This window comes from Hippopotamus amphibius, chromosome 1 (genome assembly GCF_030028045.1).
Source record: "Hippopotamus amphibius kiboko isolate mHipAmp2 chromosome 1, mHipAmp2.hap2, whole genome shotgun sequence".
NCBI lineage: Eukaryota > Metazoa > Chordata > Mammalia > Artiodactyla > Hippopotamidae > Hippopotamus > Hippopotamus amphibius.
In genome coordinates this window covers 76,402,447-76,425,684 of record NC_080186.1, presented here as the reverse complement: position 1 = coordinate 76,425,684, position 23,238 = coordinate 76,402,447, and the positions used below count along the sequence as shown (strand labels likewise).

General features: G+C 42.9%; 1 protein-coding gene and 1 pseudogene across 6 annotated transcripts in view; both read right to left on the bottom strand.

The window, feature by feature from the left end:
* Positions 1–23,238, bottom strand: part of GNG12 (G protein subunit gamma 12) — a 122,772-nt gene that overhangs the window by 73,112 nt on the left and 26,422 nt on the right. For 2 of the 6 annotated variants that reach the window (XM_057716770.1, XM_057716778.1), the window contains exon 2: positions 20,230–20,380. The exons of the other annotated variants lie outside the window; for them this stretch is intronic. The gene's annotated coding sequence lies outside the window, so the exon portion shown is untranslated. The remainder of the gene's footprint in view (positions 1–20,229; positions 20,381–23,238) is intronic. 6 annotated transcript variants of the gene reach the window in all.
* Positions 2,754–14,470, bottom strand: LOC130829799 (acireductone dioxygenase-like; annotated as a pseudogene).

The window sequence follows — 23,238 nt, the reverse complement described above, 5'->3', positions numbered from 1 at the left end:
CAGCAGAAGCCTCCCTGGTTGTTGCTCTTGCCTTGGTCCCTCCACAGCCTTCTGCTAGGACCAAGCCATGACTCCCTTTACAGAATCAATTAAAAAAGGATAGGCCAGTATAACCTGAAGGGCAATGGGAGGAGTGTACAAGGCTTTCCAATAGTGGTCACCTGATCGCAGATAACCACACCTTTTTCTTTTATTGATAATGGTGAGATTAAAGCCCTGCTGTTCAACAGAAATATAACACAAGCCACATATATAACTTTACATTTTCTAGTAGCCACGTTAAAAAAGCAAAAAGAAACAGATGGCAATTTTAATATTTATTTAACTGAATTTACTCAGAATATTATCATTTCAACATGCAACCAATATAAAAATGATGAACGAGACATGTTGCATTTTTTTTTGTCATACTAAATCTTCAAGACTCAGTACATTTCAGCTTGGGTTAGCAGTGTCCAAGTAGTCAACAGTCACAGCAGCTAGTGGCTTCCATACCAGACAGCATAGGCCTAGGGAATCTGTCCTTGGCCTTCAGTTACTGGCAAGGCTTTAAAGTGAGTAAAATGCACATGGAGATTTTATTCATCTATTTTCCTGCTCTTAGGAATCCATCATTAATTACCCCATTCCATGATATCATTTAGTAGAAATAATAACATAATAATAGCAAATACTATATAGCACTTACTATGTGTTCTCAGCAAGCTCCCATGTTACCTTAATGAACCCTCACAATAACTTCATGAGGTAGGTATATTGTCATTCCCATTTTGTAATGAGGAAACTGAGGCACAGAGAGGTTATAAGTAATCGCTCAAGGTTCTAAGATACGGACAGAGCTGGGATTCTAATTTATATAGCTGGTCTCCAGAGCCCACGCCCTTAGCCACTATACTCTCAATTAAATTTGAACAGCTCAAAATAAGATAATTACTTTCAGTTTTAATTATAACCATCAAGTGATCCGAGGCTGCTCCCATGATACATGGTCAGATAATAGCAGTGATGGCAGAGAGAGGACATATGGGATGTGCTAGCAAATTAAATTTAAAATAATTTGGGGTGGGAACACAAAAACCACAGGCAAGCCTGTGGTCAAAAAGACTGCGCTGTGTCTAGGGGGCCTGTCTGAATGATCAAGATGGGGGTGCAGGAAAGCTTAACGTGGGGTCTTTGGAAAATCATGTCTTCGTGATTTTTCTGAGGGAAGACTCTATCACTTTCATTTGATCCTCAAATGAGTCTGTAAGATAGACATCTCTGTATCTGTCTTAGCAGGGGTAGGGAGTAGAAAGGAATTACATAAACACATCCTTTCACTATATTAATCTGTGGCCCCCCAAAGAAATCATACCCAATGAGCAAAATCAGATCCACACACATACATTTCCTGCCCAAATCACAGGGAAGCAGGCTGGTGACGGACATCATTTAGAGTCAACAGGCCGCGGGCTGAGGCCACTGGGGGTGCTGCCTCCCAGTCTCCCAAGGCAAGCCCCGAGCCTGCTGAAAATCCTTCAGGGGCTTCCTCTAGGCGGTAGGATTTAGTCCAAGCTCCTTAGCCCTGTCTCCAAAGCGCCAGTGACTTTGTGCCTGACCCTCCCCTCCCCCCAACCCGGGGGCACGCTCTTGTGGGCATCCTGTCCTTCACCCACACAAACCAATTTACGGGTTTCTAAATGCCCCCCCGCTCCCCAACTCTCTTATTCCTCTGTACCCTTGCAGATTGTGCTCTTTTCGTCAAGCATGTCCTTTCCCTATAGTATTTGCCTGCTTTCAAGTCTCCATTAAAACACCAACCCTTCTGAGGAGCCCATATGAACTCCATCGGCTGAGGGGCAACGTCTCTGCAGTAACGACAGGAAAGCAGCATTCACTCAATTCAACTGAGAATTATGTACCACTACTGCGGATAATAATAAAAGCTGGTTTTTATGGAGACACATGTTAGGCATGGTTTCAAGCACTTTACGTGCTCCTTTAATCGTCTCAGTAACCTTATGAAATGGGTTATTACCCCATTTAGCAGGTGAGCAAACTGAGGCATAAAGGTCAAGTCCATAGCCTAAGGTCACACAGCTTATAAATGGCAGAGCCAGATTGTGAACCCAGACAGCCTGATTCCAGAGCCTGTATTTTCCTTTTTTTTTTTTTTTAAGTTGAAGTACATTTGATTTACAGCGTTGTTTTAGTTTCAGGTGTATAGCAAAGTGATTCAGTTTTCTATACTGTACATATAAAGAATATATATATATATTCTTTTCAGATTCTTTACCATTGTATGGGGTTTTTTTGTTTTTTGTTTTGTTTTGTTTTGAACATTAAGGCAGCTACTTTACTTTGCACAAGAAAGTGGCATCATCGAGCAAGTATCTCCCTAACACGCCAGCTCGTCCCGCACAGCACCCCCCACCCAGCATCCCCCATGTTTTGGGAGAAAAGCGTCTTCTGTCTGGCCAGTCCTATCATCCACTGTCACCCAACCCCACAGGGCAGGCCTGGCCTGGTCAGATATCGGCTTCAAGTCCAAGAACTGGGTCCAGATGGGGCAGCTAAGCGGCCTCATTTGGGGAGTTGAAACTCCCTGGGTCAGAGCTGAAGTCACGAGTGACACAGGGCCATTGACCACTGATCCTGAATCAGAGAAAATGAACCATCTGCCCAGATTTCCACAGGTGCTTCCAGGTACAAACCAGTTCTATAGCTACTTCCATGAAATCATATTCTGATCAAACAATCTTGCAGAGGAAAGTTCACCTAGCCTCAAGCCTACAACACAAAAGCAAGGAGAAAACGATAGAGTTTCTGCTGCCGTCACGTCCGAGGGCACCGCGAGCCGCCTGAACCACAAACTCCAGGTACTGCCCCCGGGCCTCAAAGTGGTCAGCCAGCCGGTTGTATGCCATCCCCACCGGGTCCCCCACAAACAGCGGCATGGCCTTCACGCAGATCTTCTCGTGCAGCGTGTAGCAGTGGTAAATCCCGGTGGGGAGAGCGATCTTGTCTCCTCTCTCCATGAAGATCCGGATCCACCTGTCCTCTCTATCCTCACGCTGAAGTACCCACTGCCGTCAAGGACGTAGCCAATCTCGTCATCCAGGTGTCAGTGCTCCTCGTAAAACATCTTACTCTTTCCTTCGTGATCTGGTAGTTTGTGTTTGCATATGGTTATTACCTCCATCCAGGAGCAGTTTCTCTCTTTTCTAATTCTGGATCATTCTCATATTTGTCAGCGTCCTTCTAGGAAAGGATCCCGAGCCCGCGCAACTGCTCCAGGGCGCGGGGGGCTCCGTGCAGCGGGGCCAACGCAGGTCGCTGGCCGACTGGTCCACGTAGCAGGCCTGCACCGTGGCTGGGCGGGGGGCCCTGCCCTATATGTTATTATAGGATACTGAACATAGTTCCCTGTGCTCTACGGTAAGTCCTTGCTGTTTATCTATTTTACACATAGTGCTACGTATCTGCTAATCTCAAACTCCTAATTTACACCCCCCCCCCCCCCCCCCCGCTTCCCCTTTGGTAACCACAAGTTCGTCCTCTGTGCCAGAGCCTGCACTCTTGATGCCGTTCCAGGCCTGCCTCCCACCATGTTCCACTGCCTTCTACTCTCACTGCCCCTGTGCTTCCCTCTGTTAATCCAAGTGGCTCCTGTGTTTGAATTTTTCATTTACTGGTCTCTCTGTCCGCTTGTTTGCAGAATCTCTGGAGGTTGAGAATGTGTCTAACTCAACTTTGTCTTGCCAGGACCTTGCAAGGTGTTTGGTATACAGCAGATGCTCCATAAAGGCACACACATGAACACACTGGCACAGCACTGGAAGGACAGGGGCCAGGGCTACAAACTTGGGCCTAATAAAAAACACACCAGGAGAAAGGGTCTCCAAATACGCGCCCGAACAAAGCAAGCTTTAACGTCGCCTTTTGAATTCAGCCCGTGCTGAGGGAACAGTCATCTCCTAGGCCTGTTTAACACCAGAGGGAACAGAAGCAACTCAGAGCTTGGCCGACTTGATCATACCCCCAGCAAGTCCGTCAGTTTCATTTCACTCTGCCCGTGGGTTTACGTAATAACATGCCTTGGCTGGCCATCACAAAGAAATGCCAGAAAAGACACTTTCCTTTAAAAACTGCAACATTCAAGGAAAAAAGGGCACAAAACCTTATTTCCTAAAGTCTTCTTGGTTTCAAATAACTGGCTATGAGGATGTTCCAAATTTTTTTTTTTTTTTTTTTTTTTTTAAAAACAACAGCCTCATGCTGAAAATCTCCTTTTGCTGTTCAGACATGGTTGTGTCATTTTTCTACCAGAGTTCCATAATATGTTTCTTTCCATCACTATCTAAACTCCCCTTAGATGGATATAAAAGTCCTTGTAGAAGGACACTCTCCTCTTTCTCTAACAGTAAGAAAGACAAAAGCTTCAATATCTAGGACACACGTAGACTTCTAGAGAAGAAAAAAGAGCTCCTTCTGGCTCACATCAGAGATTGCATCAGGACTGTGGCCCATCCCACCCACTCAGAGATAAATACAATTAGCCATAATACCAACCCTTCCTAGTTGCATCCGGAATGTAAAAGAAACTCCCAACTTCCCATGAACATGGATGCTGGCATCCTCTCAAATATTAACAACCAAATTATAAATCTGCATTTTTGAGTCTTGCTATCTCATCTCATTAAATTACTGTTTATCTTCCACAATAAACAGTAATTTAATTATTCTGGAGAGGTTTACTGAGTGCAAATTAAGGGCCAGGCACAGTTGTAGGTGCTCCAGATACAGCAGTGAGTGAGGTTAATAAGGTTCCTGACATAGCGGCCCTTACGTTTAATAGGAGACAGAAAATAAACAAGTATACAAAGAAGAAAGTAAGAGAACATCCAACAGTGGTAAGTTCTACAAATTCCTTCATACAAGCAGAGAGTGAGGCAACCCACTGAAGAGCTTAACAATGTCTCTTTGGCGGCTGTATGGAGGAGTCTGGAAGAGGCAACAGCGAGTGAATGGATCAATGGTGACTAATTCTGAGGCCACTCAACAACACAGGAGAGATATGCTGGCACCTTGGCCTAGGATGATAGCAGTAGAGATGGAGAGAAATGGATGGATTCAGGACAGGTTCTGGAAGTAAAACAGCTAGGACCTGCTGATGAAGTGGATGTGGGTGATGAGGGAGAGGAAGGGGCTGAGATGACACAAAGGTTTTGGTTCAAGCAGCTGGGTGAACGATGACTTCCTCAGGGGAGAAACGGGTTAAGAGAGGAAAGAAAATCAAGACTTCTGATTTGACCTTGTTAACTTGGAGACATCCAAGTGGAGATGGCAAGAAAATACTGATAAGTCTAGAACTGTGTTGCCCAATACTATCGCCGTTAGCACATGTGGGGATTTAAATTTAAATAAATACAGTTAAAAACTCATTCCCCCAGTACATGAGCCACATCCAAGTGGCCAGGTAGACCCAGAAGCAGCTACTGACCTGAAAAACACAGGTGTAGAATGTTTCAATCACCATAAAAAGTCCTATTGGGAAGGACTTGTCTAGAATGAACATAACTTTATTATAAAGCTTATTGCAATTGTAAAATACAAAACGATAGTCCTCAGAGACCTTTAGCTTTTAATGGTGATTGGACTTCGATCTGTCTGAACATATTTGCTACTAGCCTAATTTTAATTCTCTAAAAAATAACATGATACAGGCACAGTGGAAGAGTGAACAGGAGATTTATAAGCCTGGCTTCCAGCTGTCTTCACTGCCAGTGATTTCCAGAAAAATCACTAAACCTCTATGTGCCTCAGTTTCTCCACCTACAAAACAGGGAGCGATCTGGAATGGACTATATTGAGAAGTATGTTGGAGAATGTTTCCGGCTTTCCAGCCGGCTTCATTGTTCTCTGGCCAGGTCTGTTACGTTTTTGTTTGCAAATACTGACATGTTATCTCAGATGGCAAAACAGATATAAAAGGGCCTTTGAAACATATAAAGGATCCTACTACAGGCATAAAAGGTGCCTGTTCCATAAAGGCGAGGCAAAGTGAAAGAAATACACCCTGTGCCTTGAGTCCACTACAGAAAGTTGTGTGTTTTGAGATGTTGGCAGGGCTACTGACTTGATAAAGTAATGCTATGTGGGTTAAAGCACCATGAATCAAGTGTTGATTCTCAAAGGTAAAAGACAGTAAACAGTCACCAAAATGGTGACATTTTCATTTATTGTGCAAGGTTTCTGTCCCTGGGAAGGGCACACCTGTAGCAGGTGAGCTGGCCTACTTTAGCCAAATGGTGCCACTCCATTTTCCCCACCTTAAGACTATCTCCTGGCCAGAAGAGCTGGTCTGGGCTGTTCACTGGGAGAAAATCTTCTACCTGGTCACTGTTCCTAATCTGCGGAGAGCTCCTAGTAACTTAAAAAATTTGTTTTTGAGGAGCTGGTGGTATATGTCCTCAACTAATTTGTGGATAAGTTGGGGAGACAGGATCCTTATAACGCCAACGCCAGTGAGAAATTTTTAAAAAATACTCATGTATTCCTAGTTTGCCAAACTTTAAGAGAATATATAGAAAGTCAGAGTAAACAATTAACTGTGATGTGTTACATTCCACATATGTTTTTTCCTCCTTTTCTATTGAAAGGGCAACACAGCTTTTTGTTGGTCTGTTTCCCCCAGTGGCAGTTTTAAAAGGATAGCATTTAAATAAATAAATAAATAAATAAATAAATAAATACATACATACATACATACATACATACATACATACATACAATAAAAGGATAGCATTCTTTGGAACGACCCCTAATCCCACCATCCTAGTTCTACTATTTATTTTTGCCCATTGCTCTGCTTTCATTTGTATTTCTAAGATAATTAGTGAGGATGGACATTTTTTCCTGTTTATTAATGGTTTGTTACCTTGAAAAACAACAGTCTATATTCTTTGCTTATTCATGTAGTAGGATCTTGATACTTTTCTTTTGAATTTGCTTGAGTCATACGTGGTATGTGACGATGGCCACAGTTTACATGCTATCGGTAGTAAAGGCTCTGGAGTTGGACAGATCTAGGTTTGCGCGCTGGCTCCCCAGCTAATGACCTGCAAGTCCGGGGACAGTTTACCCCTTAAGCCTCAATTTTCTAACATGTGATGTAGAACTAATATGCCTTTTGCGCATTGCTGCTCTGAGGATTAAAGAAAGGGAGGACCCTAGGTCAGGGCCATCAGGAAAAAACCCACATGTCACAGCTGTTATTTTCTTTTTCTATACTACTTTCAATTGCAAATATTTTTTGTGTGTTTCTACACATATTCATAATGACTGTTTAAGGGACCTAAATCTGTCCCCTAATGCTGGATATTTAAATTGTTGCCAGTTTTTATTGCTATAAATAAGATTACATTGGAAACATTCATGTTTCAGCTTTTTTCATCCCTTTAACTCATTTCCCTAGCTTCCCTAAATTCCTAACAGTAGAATTAATAGGTTTTGCTTTTAAAGGGGCTTTTTAGTTAACGTACAATAACACCACCAATAAAATAATTGAGAATTTCTGAGGTTTTGACATTTTATAGATATTTTATACATAAAATGGTATTCCTAATGCCGCTTTAATTTGTACTTCTAAAATAATTAGTGAGGATGGACATTTTTTCCTGTTTATTAATGGTTTGTTACCTCGGAAAACAATAAGTCTGTATTCTTTGCTTATTCATGTAGTAGGATCTTGATATTTTTCTCCTGAATTTGCATGAGTTCTTCACAGTGCATGATAATCAAGAGTTAGGATATGTATTTGCTACAAATATATTACCGATATTTTGCAATTTTAAGATAACCATCTTTTCAATTATACAGCCATTTAATAACTAATAAGCAACAGCCATATTTTGTATAAACCTCATGAACTATGACATTGCTTCACGGCAAAGTGTTTGGCTTTTGGTTGCTTTTCAACGTCCATTTACTCCCACTTTTATTTTCCCAGCTACCCTCTGAGTGAGCTGGGCAAGATGACAATTCCCACCATACAGGGGAGAAAAGTGAGACCCAGATAGGCCAGGTGACTTACAGATGGTCCTCAAATCCTGCAGTTGGTCAAGACTGGCCTCAGTCCTTCACTCTCTGAGCCCAAGGCCTTCTCATGAAAGGAAGCTCACAAGATAAAAGGAAGCTCACAAGATAAAATGAAGAGATGCATTTGTGCAAAATGGATTATTATACAAAGCACCAATTCCACATCGTTTCTGATTAAAAATCCTTTATACAGAGCATCAGAGCACTGTGCCTGCTGCACTGGAGGCACTCAGGAAATGTTAGTATGATTTTAGCAAATCCACCAAAACAATGGCTTACGTAATGGACCATCCTTATGCAGTTCTTAGGTAGTTACGATAATTTAAATAACTTAGACCTAAAGTAAGTGTTGCTGTATTAATATTTTTTTAACCTAGCTCTAGTACCACTTCTTCCCCCAAGTATTCCTTCCCTCTTTGGCTCCATGAAACCACTCCTCTGCTTGAATTTCTACAGTCTTTACCACTTTCTACCTGTCGTTACAGGTGCTTCAGAATATGTTTCAGCTCTTCTATTGGATGATAAAGTCCCAAGCGTTCATATATTATTTGTGTTTGGATCTCCCAGAGAGCCTAGCACCCTGCTTGGCACACTGGTGGCACACAGTCAGTGTTTTATGGGGAGAGGGGGGAAGAATTTTATATAGCTAAGAGACAGTGGTAAAAGCAATTACAGTTTGGTTAAAAATCAGAGCATTAAAGTATAGGTTGCATGCACTGTGTGCTTTTTGCTACACCACTCCTTATTTTGGCAAGCATACTATCATGGGACAGTTCTAATGCAGTCTTAAGCCAGAAGTCTGCACTAGTTAAACAATACTAAACTACATTAAACAGAATGTCCAAAAGCATTTCCAGCCTTGGACAAATCTGTATAATTCGTAGATATATCTGTTATGCTTTTACTTGCAAATTCTGATATAACTCATTCCTCAAAAATTCACTGTGTACACACACACACACACACATACACATACACACACAAAAGTCCTGTTTCAGCATTTGGAAAAAACTCAGATAAAAATATGGAACATCTGTTTCCTAATATCAGGAAAATTCACAGGAAACGATTAATGTCCACTAGGGAGAAAGAAAAATAATCTGGATCACATTATGAAATGAAACATCCAAAATTCACAATTTAATACAGTATAGCCTGCAAGTCATCAGATCTTCAGAACTGAGGGGAAGATTTCACATTTTACTAAAACTTGTGAGAGCAGAAATATATTTATGCCATGCATACACAAATAAACATAAAACTGAATGCCCTCACTCTACATAATCTTCTTGGGTCCTACATCTCCCCACTGATATTTACGTAATACTTGGCAGTTGGGTTGTTTACTGCATGTGTATTTTCATAACATGCAAGTGTCTTATAGGGCAAACGAAGACCTACCTAAACTAGTTGGTGGGCCCTGGGTGAAGAGGATGTAGCTCTTTTGAGAAAGATCTAGAGTGGCTTATGTCTCCCGAGGAGCACTGGAAGGACAGTCAGGGCTGCTGCAAAGCCAAAGCCAATTGAAAATAAAGATGGTCTGCGCCTTGGCTGCTCTTCCACTATCTTGCTCCTTATAAGCCTCTCTATGCAGATGCCTGGCAATACGGAAGGTTCTGGGGGTGTAACAGAGAACAAAACACAGTCCCTCTCTGCAAGGAGCCTACAGTGAGTCATATGGACAACTGATCAGGCAATCACAGCTCCAGAGGCACATAATCTATCATGTCAAGTACAGGGGCTCTGAGAACACAGAGGAGAGGCACCTATACCAGCCTGGGATGATCACGGAAGGCTTCCAGGGGGAAGTGGCATCAAAGTTAAGTGTGAAGAATGACCAGGGTTAGCCAGAAGATGAAAGGAGGGAGGCATGAGAAAGGTAGATGGAACAGCTTGTACAAACGCTGGAGAGGAAGCGAGTACCTGTGCGTGCTCAGGGCTGCAATTTTAAGAGTAAAGAGTTTCAATGAACATTGGGGTGCATGTATCCTTTCAAATTGGATTAAAATATACACATCACTATATATGAAACAGATAACCAACAAGGACCTACTGTATAGCACAGGGAACTATATTCAATATCACGTAATCACCTATAGTGAAAGAGAATGTAGAAAAAGTATATATTTATATATACATGTATAACCGAATCACCTTGCTGTACACCTGAAAGTAACACTGTAAATCAGCTATATTTCAATAACTTTTTAAAAACAAATCAGAAGAAAATCTGAAAAATCTTTGAGCATTTCTCAACCCAGCTGTACATGCCAAGTGATATGGCAATTGAAATACTTAAAGACTTCATATACTTAAAAAAAAAAAAAAAAAAAGAGTAAAGAGTTTCAAATCAGTGAGAGGCCTTATTACCTAAGAGGTACTGGCAGGTAAAACCCAAAGTGGGTAACCACAGTGAGAAGCAAAAGGCCAATAGAAAGAACCCAGGATCTCTAGCATCCTCACATCAGAAACAGCTGGCACTGACTCATCTCAAGGGAACAGCCAAGGCCCTCTTAAGTGACAGGCCTCTAAAGGAGGGCAAGGAGCCAAACTGCCCATCAGAGATGATGCTGGTCCCCAATTCCAAGGAAAAACTCATAGCCAACTACCCAACCCCACATGTAGGAACAGTGAGCAGACCTTATCACAACCCCATGAGGAAGACAGAATCATCCCCATTTTACAGATAAGTTGCTGGTTTTGGAAGACAGTATTTATTGATATTCCTTCTCTACTATACTGCTGACTGGAGAAACCAACTCATCTTGGCATGGCTGGGACATTCCAGTTTATTTTTAAAATTAATTAATTAATTTATTGGCTGTGTTGGGTCTTCAATGCTGCATACAGGCTTTCTCTAGTTGTGGCGAGTGGCGGCGGGGGGTGGGGTGGCTACTCTTTGTTGCGGTGTACAGCCTTCTCGTTGTGGTGGCTTCCCTTTTGTGGAGCACGGGCTCTAGGCGTGAGGGCTTCGGTAGTTGCAGCACACAGGCTCAATAGTTGTGGCTTATGGGCACTAGAGCACTAGCTCACTAGTTGTGGCGCACGGGCTTAATTGCTCTGCAGCATGTGGGATCTTCCTGGAGCAGGGATTGAACCCGTGTCCCCTGCATTGGCAGGCGGATTCTTAACCACTGCGCCACCTAGGAAGTCCCAACATTTCGGTTTTAACACTGAAAGTCTCACGTCCCAGGAATCCCCTCAGTGCCATACAAATCAAGATGGATGGTCACCTACTCGGAGTTTGTGAGGTACATGAAGTGGACAGTAGGGTTCATGCCCTAGGTTTTTATATTAGAACCGGTGCAAAGTTAAATGTTATCTAACCCCCTGGAAGCTAACCTAGGCCCTCTGAGCTACCAGACCCTCCTGGATAGCCTGGGAGGAGTCCTGTATCATTTGCAATCATTCATGCTGAATTACATTTGCAAAGCACAAAGACTAGCTCAGGGCCTAGTGATCACTAGCTGCACACTGAAGGGACCACTCACTGAACACTTACCAAACCCAGTCATCAGCCAAAGGATGGGTGTGAATTTAATTTTTGCATTTGTAGTTGTTAACTGAGAATTAACCAAATACCTTTCAAATTTAATATTGAAAATCATCCTTAAATAAATGCTTCTACTTACCTACACAGAGTAGTAAACATATTTTCACATATCTTTCTTAACTAGGGACTGCATCCATTGCAATGGCTTACATTCTTACTGGTCAACAGACAGTTAAGAAAGTTGAGAAGAGAAAGAAAACCAACAACAGCTTCCAATAACTACAGGCTCAATAGGACATTACTTTATGACAATATCTGATAGGCAGAGGGTAGCTGATAAATCTTTATAGAATGACTGACCGTGAAAAGCTGGGCCATGGAGAACCACAGAAAAGAACATTACCAGGGCTTGTAGATGAGATGATGGCAATCCTTGAGCTTTTGCTACAGTGCTGTTGACTCGGGCAGCTGCAGCACACAGTTCTTGTCTGAGAGCAAAAGAACATAAGCTCTTCAAGAGCACTCCTTTCCTTGCAACAGGGTAATGAGTAAAACAGCCCCTGTGGCCTGCAGTCAGCAGAAGACGCGGAGAGGCTTCAAACTGATAAGAGTCAAGGGTCCACCATTAAATCCTGATTCAAAGGCACCCTGCCCCTACCCCCCACCCCCCAAAGCTCAGCTAACGTTAGCCAGGCTCAATGCTCTTTGTGAGAACTCCTGAAACAGGAATGGATGAAGATATGAAGATATGACCTTAGACTCTTTCTTTGGCAACACAATTCCAACACATTTCTGATTAGTTTTCCAGGATAAAAGTATTTTCAAGATCTAATCGTGCTTGAACAGAGCTATTTAAGCAAAAAAAAAAAAAAAAAAAAACTATTCAATAAGGTTGAATTTTTTTAGGCTCAGAAAACTTAAAAAAAAAAAAAAAGGCGTAATCTATCAGCATCTATCATGGGTAATACATTTGAGAACTATGTTTCCCTCCAAAAAGTCCAGTTTTATGGGAGTATTCTGGGTAACGGAGATTCTGCTGTTATGTTGAAAGGAATCATTTTGTCCACAAGACTTAGCTCTCTAATCATATCATTCCTTTCCATGACACACTTTCCGTCCGACACTGAGACAGATTCATTGCAGAAACATTCAGGTTATGTCCGCTGCACAGAGTCAGGCAGCATGATGGAAGCAGGATGCAGCAAAGGGCATTGCCCTGAGCCTGGGTCAGAAAAACAAGACAGAAGTTTTGTTTTCACTTTGCCAGACCTTTGCTGTGAACGAGCGTACTTCTCCAGGCCTTGGACTCGGAGGCAGAGGGCAATCAGAAGTGGTCCTCAAGTGAGGCTGTGAGTGACTCCCTCCAAGTACCACATGTTCACAGGCACGTGGAGTGAGCATGCTATGAAATATCCCACCCTAGTGTGGGGACCTGAACTCTGCCGGATGGTTCAGGCTTTCACTGCAGCTACCAAAACATGGCCAGGCCTTGAGAATCATCTGAGGAGTGTTCGTCTTTTTCCTGTATCATCAAGAGATCAACAGCTTATACAAATAAAGAAAGAAATCCAACTGTGTTCAATATAATCCACTCAAAGCCACAATCCAATAAGAAGATAGCTCCTAAGAAAATTGATTCTTACATCTCCCACTTGCTTCCTGGGTAAAGCCATCTTTGCTGCCTCTATTCTAACATTAGTTTGTACCCCCTCCAGACATTCTCATGAACCTTCTCATGAACCTTCTCATTTTACATACATTCTGAATGACGTAATCTGCTGACCCTCCTTTGGGGAAGTGTACAGGCATATACCCTCTGCACCAGAAAAAAAAAACACACCACCACCGAAAGCCAAGAAAAAAAAAAATCTGTCATTCCCCATACCGCTGGGAAGATGTTAAAGGCAGCCCAGGGCATTCAGCAATGTTCTAACTGTGGAGCCAGCCATTTCCACGCCCAACCTTCTCCTTGGCCCCTCGTGTTTCTCATTTGTTCATGTATCTGCATGGAAAACTTGATTATCTCACTGCAGAGGCGATACTTTAAACTTACATGTATTTGTTTTCCTTTCCACAAGAATGAGTTCTTAACACACCCCAGGCTTTCAATAAATTAAAAAAAAAAATCTGGATGTACATGTTTCTATCTAATTATCTATACCTAAGATGTTCACAGTGGCCTAGCAGAAGAGTAACAGAAGAGCTATTTCAGAAATTAGGTTCCTATTTATCTTCTATTGGCAAAGCTAGCTTTTGTTCCTATGAATACGTTTCCTTAATTCCAGGAACAGCTGTGGATGCTGATGATGTAAGACAATCTTTCTTAACCTTTTAAATCTCACACTCATTGTTGATAAACATAAAAACCTCCCCCTTCTCTTCTCCAACCGGATTCTGATGTGCTCTTCCTTAGCTGTTTTGGGAAACTATGATATGAATTCTTACCCCTTTCGCTGGATTCTCTCCTCTTCCCTAAATCCTTCAAATCTGTTTCCATTTCCAGCCTTTTCTCTGACTCAGCATCTCCCCAATGATGCCTTATTAGGCATCTGAAGCTTATAACAATGGCCACAGCCAAATTAATAATCTCCTCACACAGCTCCTCCCCTGGGGCTCCCAGTGCCAAAAGTGGGACATCGACGTCCCTTGTTCGAGGCAAAATCCTCAGTCATCTTTGGCTCCATTTTTACCTACTCTACATCCAGTCCGTCTGTCAGTACATCCTGCCAGCCCCACCTCCCAAATTCAATCACATCTCAGCAATCCTCCCCTCCCCTCCTCCTTGTCCAAACTGGCAGCATCTCTCACCTTGGTGACATCAACAGCCTCCATGCTAATCCCTGGCTTCGCTCTTGCTCCCCGCCAGCAGGGGGCACTCGTGCCCTCAGATGACGTCATTCTTCGCGCAAAACCCTCCAATGGCTTCCCAGCAGGCTTAGCGCACTCACTGCCGCCTCCCAGGCTTTACAGGAAGCAGCCCGGTCGCTCTATCCGGCCACACTGACCTCCCTTTTTTCTCAAATACGCCACACAGCCCCTGCCTCGGGCCGTGACACCGGGCCTTCCCGCCGCTGGGCTTCTCACGGACACCGCAGGCCTGCACGCTCTGCGGCCTCACTTGCTTCGGGCCTCTGACACGCGTCACCTCCTCAGAGAGGCCCCGCTCTCCCTTCCCTTGCTCCGCTTTGCCTTTCTTCAGAGTACTTAACACTCTCTTTCCTGCCCTACTGAATTATTAGCCCTGTCCTCCACTGGAATGTAAACTCCCCGAGAAAAGGACGCTGTCTGTTCCCTGCTGTACCCCCAGTGCCGGAGGCGACGCCTGACACACACGAGGCATTCAATAAAATGATCTTTGTTACTGAATGAATGCATATTGTCAACGAACCAGAAATGTTTTGTTGAACTTGATTTCTGGATGTTTGTGTTATGGAAATATTTCCCCTTTTCCCAAGTGAATCATAAGACATGGTTTTTAAACGACACCCACCCCACACACTTTAGATTCTGACACGTCTGCCCTCTCTGAAACACCCGGGGGGCGGGGGGGCTAGGGTGCCCCTTCCCCCCGAGGGTCAATGGTGTGGTCCCTGAGTTCAATGTGTACAAACTCATGGCTGCACCCTGCGTTTTCACTAAGCATCTGACATATTTTAGAGTCTTGTGCCTCTTACTAAAGCCTTAAAGCTTTATTGCCTTCAAAAAATGCTCGGAGAATTCAACTAATAAAGAAACTGTCTGCCTTATTTATGGCCGTGGCAGTGTTTCTTTCAGTTAATTCTGAATACGGCTGGCTCAGATTTTAATGCCAAGTGGTTGGCCACGCTACTTTTGTTGTATGCTTCCAGGCAGTTTGGGCCCAGTGGCCACAGAAAATACTGTGGAATATTAAGAGAACTCTTGGAAGACACAGAAGGAAGAAAGAGGCACAGATCTCTCTGGCCAGGCATCTCCTATACATCTGGGTTTTCTGGTTGCTTCTTCAATATGGGTGCTTTTCAGAAGAACAGTGTTTCCTTCATGAATGAGCCCCATTTATGAAGAGGCACCAAGTGGTCATGTTAGCTCCGAGGGGACAGCCATTCTCCTGGCCCTCTGGCATTTTCCCAGGGTAGCAGTGAATGCAACCCCACAGAGACTAGTATCTCTCTCTGAATTCCACCTCTCTCCTTTACTTGGCTTCTTAGCAAACCTCAGCTTCAGAAAGTCGTCAATTGGCATTTGTCTACTGTGTCTTTTCTCCTTTTCTTAAAGCATCATCTTTCTGGAGCTTTTGTATGTGGGACTTTGAAATTCTTGTATAAAAACAGGGTATTATTAATCTCCAGTCACTTGAGAAATAGCACAGTTCAAGGACATGGTCAAATTCTAAGAGCAGAGATAACAGATAGAAAACATTGATCAGAATCAGTTCTGTCCTTTTACCTCTCAATAAATGAAATGCAATAAATGAAATGCAAGTCTTGGTGAACTTTTATTGACATGTGTGAGTATTTCTTTAAAGCTTAAAAGTTTTGATGTTCATGACATGAAATCCTATTTGTTTAGGAATATTTGTTTACCAATGTAAGTTGCTGGGTGGCTTCTCCAAAAGAGGAACATGGCAGATATCATTAAGCATTTTGTCATCCAAGTCAAAAGTTCCCACAAAAACACTCAGAGATATATATATATATATATATTATTTTTTTAAAAAACCACAAATCTGGATTCCTAGAATGTGTGTGCAGTTTAACTCTGGACTTAATCCCACTGTAGTCTTTGCATCCTTCTCAGGCTGGGCAAGTGGTCTCCTTTCTTTCTCTGCTCTCTGAGCACTGAACCTGGGCAGAGCCAACATAAACCACATACTAGTGAACAACCCTCAAATTCCTGCACTTTCTGCAAAGCTTCACTGCCAACCTTCCTTTCAAGGTTATCCCCCCCCCACCCCTCTGCCCATACTGTTTTATATTTTCTTCTCTTCACTTAGCTTGGTTGGGAAGTATTTTGTTAACAGTCTTTTGGGCCAGTTTCAGCATAGGGCTTCTGGCAAAAGTCAGGGTTGCAGCATTTCAGAGGCCTAGCACTAACTCCAGAAAATATTTTCCTATTTTAACTCTTTTACTCCTTTCTGCTTCTGCCACTCAAAAAAGAAGAGGAAAAAAACAAACAAAACAACAACAACAAAACCCTCACACACACCACAAAAAGACGTATAGACACAAAAACATTTCTACCCAGCTTAAAACCAGCAGAATCTTAACACCCCAGGTGGGGGCTTGCAAATCTCCTAATGTAGACAACAAAGTTTTACAAGTAAATCATATCCATTAAACTTCAACTTTTGCTTTTTTGTTTTTTTTTTTTTTGACTGGTCTACTTGTGTGAAAATGGGACTCTACACAGCCCTCAACATTTCCCTGCTAACGGAACCCCAGTTTGTTTGGGTGGAGATGCTGTGAGCTCAGGAAAGGTGGGAGCCCTGGCCTAAGGGTGGCCGTGTGCTCTGTCAAGCCAGTAAGGTCCAAGGGGATATTTTGTGAGGATGCTGGGAAAAGGATTTTGCCTCCTCATGAAAGACAGGAGCCACATGATGGGTGCCTCCTTGGTTCTCAACTTTGAAATGGTAGTAAAGCACAGAACTGTGATCATCATTTGATGACCATGAGAAAGCAAGTGTAAATTTCAGAAACTCAACACAGCAAAGAAAGTAGATACAAGGAATGAAAAGAGCATAGATCTTTAGTGGCAAATGGCAGAAGCAACTATCTCCTCTAAATTTTCTGAAATATGTGGAAAATAACCCCCTTCTTGTTAGGGCCACAATTAGTCATGTTTTCTTTCCTGTTACTTATAGCCTTGATATACATGAGATGACAAAAGAGAGACAAAACATTGTATGGATTTTTAATTTTGTTCCCAGTAACTTAGAAGTGAGAAAATTTTGCCTGGCAAACCTCAAGCCCATAGGGCAAATATGACTTGCTATGAATGTACTTATATTATTTAGTAGAGGCTCTCAGTCTTTCTCAGTCCAGAGTAATTGCTCCATCCATCTATCCATTTAACCAAGTAATCATCCATCTATCCATCCATCCATCCATCCATCCATCCAATCATCCATCTATTTAACCAAGCAATCATCCATCCACCCATCCATCCATCTTTTCTTTTTTCTGCTGACAACCAACTGCTGAGCCTCTCCTCAGTGCTGGGCACTGCACTAGGCACTGGGACTGTAAGCAATGCCAAAAGACAGAAGATACTATACCCACTTTAGAGATAAGGACATGTGATGTTCAGCAGGTTTAAAGGTTTCTCCCAAAAGCACAAGCTACAAGTGGCAGAGTTAAGAGTCAAATCCGGGACTGTCTGAACTCACAGGCCTTACCATGCAGCTTTGAACCTAGCCATCACTTTGTTAGCCCGATTTAGAAATAAATCATTGTATTGCTTTTTAATAGTCTACAATTTTGACTGCCTCACGCCCCACCATCTGCAGTTAATGTAAAGTTACTGTATCTAGACTCACCCAGACTAAATATCCACTTTTCACCAGGGTGACCTCTGCTTCCACAGCACTCATCTTGCATCAGTGGGCCACTGTATGCACCATCTGTTGGAGACCTTTCCTACCTTGCTCACCAGTGCCTGGTACTCCCTGGCACATGATAGGTCCTCCCTACATATCTCCTAATTATATAAAGAAAAATAAGCCAAATAATAAGATGCTGTCTCAGGAACTCCTGAGTGCCAGTTCTTAAGACTCTTAGTTTAATGAGCTGATATCACTTCCAAGACCTTGCCAGGGAGTGCCATTCCAGAAGGTACACAATAAGTCGCTGACTAAGCAATCTGTACACTATGTTTATAGCAAATATGTTCCTCACTGTGGAACGCTGGCAACAACCCAAATGCCTAGTATTTGGATACAAATGTAAACCAACGGCTACTTATCAGTAGAGGAAATCATTTATTGCCATCCCAAGGAGAAAGAGGTGGAGTATAAGGACACAGGAAAAGGGCAACATCAACCAAGGTTAGGTGCAAAAGGACACCAACAAAGAAATGTTCACACTGACCCACCTATGCAAAAATACACGCATTGGGAAAACTGGCCCTAGAATGTGAAGACGTAAGTGTCCGATGAAAATTCAGAATTTAATAAAACCACTCACAATTGGCTCTCCTATTTTATCTCCACAGCCCTTCTTATGATTCACGTTACAGAATTCTTACAAAATGCGTGTTCACAATTTAACACGTGACCAATTTTGCAAAACATGCCTTCTGGGTGCCTACTGTGAAAATGAATGCCCTAGTGATAAAAGACACCCATTTATTTGCAGTTTCAACATATACATTGTTCTCGGTGCTTGAAGGCCACATGATAATGAATGTTCTGTGTGTGCGTATGTGTGTGAAAAGCATAATACATGACTCTTTCCAAACTGTGCATTCAGATAACCCAGTCCTTGCTTTGCAGGGACATCCCTTATGTGCTGAGACTGGCAAACTCGGGATGCTTTTTGCTTGAGGCCTGGATTTCTATACCCTTCCTCTGGCTAACGCTGGCTTGTTCAAGAACTTCTGAATTTGGGTGCACTTCCCGCAACAACAATAATAACAATGGGTACCATGTATTGAACATTTTAATATACATTAGGCACACTTGTAGCACTGTCCTGTGAGCCCCATTTGAATTCAGTGTTGGTTTCTACTATAACCCCAAGCACACAGTACATGACATATAGCAGATACTCCATAAATACCTGTTTACCAGTTGAGTTACACTTTAGTTCATTTAATTCTTATGTCCACACTAAGAAGGGGGTATTATAATTATTAACATTTTATAGATGGCATGCAGAGAAGTCAAGTCAATTGATTAGTGGCTAACATTTTGCTAAGGTTAATAAAATGGAATAGTTATTAGCTTCCTACCTCAGCTCATCCCAACTCAATACCCAGCTCATTCTAACTTGGAATATCACACTTTTATGAGTTAAAAACTAACTGGCAGGACTTCCCTGGTGGTGCAGTGGGTAAGAATCTGCCTGCCAATGCAGGGGACACAGGTTTGAGCCCTGGTCCAAGAAGATCCCACATGTGGTGGAGCAACTAAGCCCATGCACCACAACTACTGAGCCCATGTACTACAACTACTGAAGCCTGTGTGCTCTAGGGCCTGTGCTCCACAAGAGAAGCCACCACACTGAGAAGCCCACTCACTGCAATGAAGAGTAGTCCCCACTCGCCACAACCAGAGAAAGCCTGCGTGCAGCAACAAAGACCCAACATAGCTTAAAAAAAAAACAAAAACAAAAAGCACAACAACTGGCAAAACACAAAAAGTCATGCTCCCCAGAATCATTTCTAAGATTCTTTTTGTACTCATCTCCAACTTGTCCTTCCATTAAAATATAGGCCCTTGAAAAGCAGGGACCCTCCACCCCCCTGCCCTTTCAACATCACTGGAAGGATGAAATGCTCTCCTAAGATGCCACCACGCACAAGACGAGCATGTAGAGGAAGGCAGTCCCGCTGCTCACTGAGCATTTAAGTTCATAAGCACAGTTGAGTCAGGCAACACAAAAACATAAATTAAATCGACTGTGGGAAAAAAAGCAACTCAAGTATGAATAACACAAAAATAAAATGTTAACACTTCACACCTGAAATCTCAAGAAGCCCAACTGAGGAGTGCGTAGCTCTGGGAAAAGGGCCCGTTGCTGTGGTTGGTCTGACTTTTGGGAAATCCCCAACTGATTGTATTCACATGATTCCCCATTCAACTCTCCATACTTTCCCTGAGGAAGTTCCAACCTACAAAATGGGGGAGGAAGTGGAAAAGAGAAGGATCAGTGCCACTCCAGTCAACACGGGTGCTGTCTCTGGGATATCCCTAACCCAGCCACACGGCACTTAACAAGAAAACCAGTCCCTCGGAACCAAGGCCTTTCCCGGGTGACTTAACGGGCCAGGCCCTTCAAGCTCTACTGTAAGCAGGGCTGAGGCGACCAGCACGTCCACAGACACTATAGGGTTTCCAGTGGCCTAGAAGCCAGTGTCCCTGACTCAAATGCTCTCTCCTCAGATCCTTCCCAGTCACCAGGCGCGTCTAACGTTTCCCCACTTCCATTTTTAGTCCTCTGTTCAAGAACCCACAGGAGGTCCCTTTCACCTCCCGCCTTAGTCAGCCCTCCTCTGGTGCTTTCCAGCGCCCTCTGCATGAGGCCACTTGAACTAACCAGCTTGAACTAACCACCCAATCCCTTCCTTACTCTACTTTGGTGACCTCCCCTGCCATCCTCTTCCTCTTCTCACACGTGCCTCTCAGCCGTGCTGGTGCCTCAGCCTGGAATGCCTCCTGTCCCCTCAAGTCCTGTCAGGCCCTGCTGACGCCATCTCCTCCAAGGCGTCTCCCCTACCCCACCGCCCTGCCTGACTTCCAGTCACCTTTGTATTATGTTAGGTTCCTGTGTGGAAAAGAACAGACACCCTCCGGTGACCTCGAATATGAGAGGTTTAGTGTAAAGATACACAAGACAACAAAGGCCGTGGTGACAGGCCTCCCTGAGACCAAAACCAAGCAGTTCAAGAACCGAGAGGAGCCAGGGCAGCTTTGGGGATTGAACTCTCTGGTCTCCCGTTAACGGCAGGAATATGGGATCCCCCACACGGATGACTCGGCCTTTTTTTCTCTGCTTCCGGCGCTCCTGCCATGCATCGTAGGTCTCCTCTCTGCTTCTGCGTCCTCAGAGTTTCTGCTGACTCAGAGCCTGTGATGTGGCTTCTGTGATTGTCTTCCCAGCCACAGATTAGAGTGCCCACTGCCAACTCTTCCAGTCCTATGTGTCTTTCATTCACAAAACTTATAAAGAGTCCAACTGGGCACATGCTGCCTTTAAACTGGGCTGAGGTTTTCACAGCAGACCAGGATGCTTGTCAGACGACGGCTGCTGGAGGGTCAGGGGCTCCTCCTGACCCAATCATCTGAGGCTAAGGGAGAAGGGCTGGGGGAGAAGTCATACTAGTTAGGAACACGGCCACCCAGTTTTAACTAATAGTCTGGGCTGCTTCCCTCAGCAGAAACTGGACTTTCTCGAAGGGGCTATAGGCATGGCAGACACATTTATTAGTCTCTTGGGTGAACTGCTTTTCTTCACATCTCTCATGTACTTCTACGCATTCCAGGCATGGTATGCATGACACAGCACCGGATACTAGCCTATAATCATTTCATGCCTATTTGAAGTGATTCTGGACCTAGTTAGATTGTGCCAGAAATCCCAGAACCATGGTGATACTCATGGATAAATTTAATTGTAGGAGGGATTTAAGATTCCACTGTTGTACGCCAGAGACTAGAACTGTTCTAATTCAGCAGCTCTCAAAACTGTTTGGTCTCAGGATCCCTATATAGTCTTCAAAATTGAGAATCACAAAAGGCTTCTGTCTTACTCTATCAATACACACACACACACACACACACACACACATATACACACACACTTTTGGAAATTAAAATAGAAATTTTGAAAATATTTATTAATGGACTAAAAATATAACAATGATAAATCCATTAGGTCCTAATAATACCTTATAAAAACAGCTATGTTTTCCAAAATAAAAGATATAGTGAAAAGTGTAGAACTGTTTTACCTTTTTGTAAATCTCTTTCATGTCAAGTCTCTGCAAATCTCTCTAATAGAAGAGAACTGGATTCTCATTTCTGCCTTTAAGTCCAATCTGTTGTGATATGTTGTACTGTTTGTAGTATAAGAAGAAAATCTGACCTCACATAGATATGACAGAGAGCCTTATCAGGTAACGGTGGATGTTTTTGACTACACCAAGACTTAACAAGTGATGATTTCTTAAAGGTTAGCTGAAACCCTTTCAATGAACTTTTCCTATTCTGCTATATTAAAATTGCTTAGTCCATCCTGCATTTGAATAGACCTTTTACTATGCAGGGCTTGTAACATCACATATTGGTCTTTGAAATACCAGTTGACTGAGTTATGTGGGCCTTCCATATCCTGACAGATTTCATTGCACAGTACCAAGAAAGAATGCTCATTAACACTACCACCAATCTCATTAGGAAAGTCGTTAAGCATACTTTCTTAATGTATGTTTGAGAAGTTGTCAAGCTCATGGTGGCAGATACAATTTTTCCTAAAATCCTAATTTTTGCTTGAAAGCTAGAATTTTCTCATTGGCAACAAATACTGACAGTCATTTTTCTTGAAGTGACAAGCTTTGTTCTCTTTTGAGAAAATGTCTGCCAAATATTCAAGTCTAGCTAGTCATAGCTTGTCAGCGGCTATGACTAGCGGCTAGTTCAGCTTGTAACTCAAATAGCTGCATAAGTGTTCTTTTCTTGAGACAATCAGCACACTTTAGTTTCAGCAGAAGAGCTTTATTTTCCCTTCTGTGTCACATCGAATCTTAAAAAGATGTGCATTCAAAGGTTGAGAATAAATGTAATAATTTGTACTGCTTCAAGGACATTCTTAAGTAAAAATGGCATTTTGTTTTGTTTCTTTATTGTGAGTGTGCAGTGGTGAGGAATACGGGTTCTAGTACGGTTTGGTGCCACTGCCTTGATTAGTGATTAGGCATAAGGAGTCAGCCTCCACTGCTTTTGCAGCATTATTCCAAAAGTCAATACAATA